Source organism: Onychomys torridus, chromosome 6 (assembly GCF_903995425.1).
Source record: "Onychomys torridus chromosome 6, mOncTor1.1, whole genome shotgun sequence".
NCBI lineage: Eukaryota > Metazoa > Chordata > Mammalia > Rodentia > Cricetidae > Onychomys > Onychomys torridus.
The window spans coordinates 16,201,594-16,204,585 of record NC_050448.1 but is presented as its reverse complement, the minus strand read 5'-3'; positions in this window follow the sequence as shown (position 1 = coordinate 16,204,585).

Genomic DNA, 2,992 nt, shown 5'->3' with positions numbered 1-2,992 from the left:
CATCCAGATCAGTAGGCAAGAAGACAGTGGGCCTAGCTTGACATTTGAGACCTCAAAGCCCACCCCCAGTGACACACTTCCTCCAACAAGGCCACACCTCCTAGAAGTGCCACTCCCTGGTGACCAAGCATGCAAACACATGAGTCTGGGGGGCCATTCTTATTCAAATCACCACAGCTCTCACATATGTTGGGCTTCCAGGACCAGACCATAATGGAGGGCAGAGATCTATCTGGAAAAGACTTAACTTATAACCTCCCGTCCGGCACACCCCAGAACTCTGGGAAGAGTGAGACCAGGGAGAGCAGCTGCTGCCCTGCGGCTCTCACCTTCATGTCACAGGACACACAGACACTCCCGGAGCCAGAGGGACCTGCACCTTTCAGTTCAGTGCAGCCGTGCCAGCAAGTCACTTCGGAAGGAGTCTTTCTATTTCTTCTTTTCTGTTTTTTTCTTTGTTTTTTATTTTTATTTTTTGAGATACTCTTATTATTTCTCACTGTAAACCAGGCTAGCCTCAAACAGAGATCCACCTGCCTTTACCTCCCAAAGGATTAAAGGTGTGTGCCGCCATACTCGGGGACCATAAATTATGTGTCTGCATGTGTGGCTGTGCACGTGGGTGCAGATGCCTGTGAAGATCAGAGGATTGGCGTCCTTGGAGCTCCAGACAGTGGTTAACTGCCTGGCATGAGCGCTGGAACTGAACTTGGGTCCTCTGCAAGTGCAGTGTGTGCTCTTGACCACTGAGCTCTCCTCCTAGTTACTTTTCCCACTTCAATTTTTTTTCAAAGTGGATTTAATATTCAATCCTTATTCTTTGCCTTTTATTTTTAAGTATGTGAATATGTACACAAGAACGCAGACGTCCGAGGAGGCTAAAGAATGTTTTCTGGATCTGGAGTTATGCTGACATGGGTGCTGGAAATTGAATTCTGGTCCTCTCCAAGAGCAATCCACACCCTTAACCACTGAGCTATCTTCCTGGCCCCTTAACCTTGCTTGAATCCACTCTACTTCCCTCCCACTCCTGAACTGAAGTCTGAGTACACACCACCATAGTACCTTGGCCGTTTATTCTCCAACAACTACTGAAGTCACAGGGACCACTGTTACTGGATAGCATGACAGCTGCACAGTGGTAACATCAAACTCCTGCGGTTGATTTTACAGTTGATATTCTACTCAGAGAATAATACGAAGCTTATACCAGACACTGTGAGCTCAAGGTCTGAGGTATTATTTTCTAAATTACATAATGCTACCACATTGAAGTCTCATTTGCACACTGCAAATACTTCAGTTGAAAGGATGTATCTAATAAAAATGTAAATCAACAAAGAAGCATGTAGAAATCCCAAACAGTAACATAAGAAACATGAAAATCACTAGCCCGGCAACAGTGGCATCTAGTGAGAAGGAGTCAAATGGAAGCCTGACAAAAACCTTTAAGTATGTTCAAGATACAAAGAGCTGACTGAGATAAGGAAGGTGATGGGTGATATGAGAGAGTGAGTAACAAAGAGATTGAAATACTAAAGAATTAATATAAAGTGCTGGAAATAAAAGTAAGTCAAAATTTTCTATGGGAAGTCTCAGCAACAGAATTATAGGCATAGAAGGAAAAGAATTTGATTCTAAAGGCACAGAAAACATTTTCAAAGGAATTGGAACACAAAATCCCCCAGAATTAAAAAGAGATACCAATCTAGGCACATGAGGCATTTCGGACACCAAACAAACAAGACCCCCCACAAAAAAATCTGCTGTCACCTTATAACAAAACACTAAATGTACAGAACAAAGAAGTATGTTGAAAGCAGCAAGAAAGAAACACTAAGACATATATAAAGGCGGGTCCGCCAGATTATTCAACAGAAAATTTAAAGGCCAGATGATCTTGGAGTAATGTATTTTAAATACTTAACGATAATAACTGCCTACCAGTAGTCTATACTTAGTGAAATCCCTTGATAAGAACAGACTAAAGGGATTTACGACCACAGTCCAGCTCTACAGAAGATACTTGCAAGAACACTTCAGACAGAGGAGGAAAACAAGCTGACGAGGCCTCAGGAAAGAGTAAACCACGCTACGGTAATACTAAGCAAGGGAGGAGGAAAACAAACCTACAAAATCAGCACAATGGCAAGTAACACTGATTTTGAGGTTTGAGCGTTGAATGTGGAGAACCTGTGGCACTCAGGCAGCTCGAAAGGACTGGGTCCTCAGCTCTCAATAGGACAGCCATGTCACCCCGCCTCCCAGGCCCAGAGGACACTGCTAAAGAGAGGGTGGAAACAATCTCCGCACAAGAGCAAGCCAAGAAGTCAACGTTCCCACGCATCACTAATTAGACTCAGTTGGGTTGGGGGAAAAAAGCAGGGAGGTGAATATGTTGGGGATGCCAGAGGAATAAAGGGGGGGGGGGGCTGGGAGTAGATATGACCAAGATATATTACTTACATAGAGGAAACTATCAAAGAATACACAACATTCTATAAAACAAAAATAAAACAAAACTAGCCAACCTCTTGGAATAATCCTAAAAAGGAAGTAAAAGATCTCTACAATACAAACTTTAGATTATCCAAGAAGAAATTTTATTGTTAAGATCCCTCATGGTCATAGATTAGAAAAACATAAAGTCTAGATGGGACATGAACTGAGACATTTTTCGTTCTTTTTTGCCAAATGGATCATCACCTAGACTATAAGCAGTTTCAGCAGGTGGTATGGCCTCAGCTTCCCAGATGCTCCATCAGTGTATGGTTTAGTAGGAATGGCTACCCACACCTAAGTTCCCTGGGAGTCTTGGGCCACAGTGGGGAGCCATTTCCATGGAGATCATGGATCATTGTACCACTGTAGACACACATGGGAGCCATCAGCAACCTCTTTCTTTTCTTTTCTTTCTTTCTTTCTTTCTTTCTTTCTTTCTTTCTTTCTTTCTTTCTTTCTTTCTTTCGTTCTTTCTTCCTTCCTTCCTTCC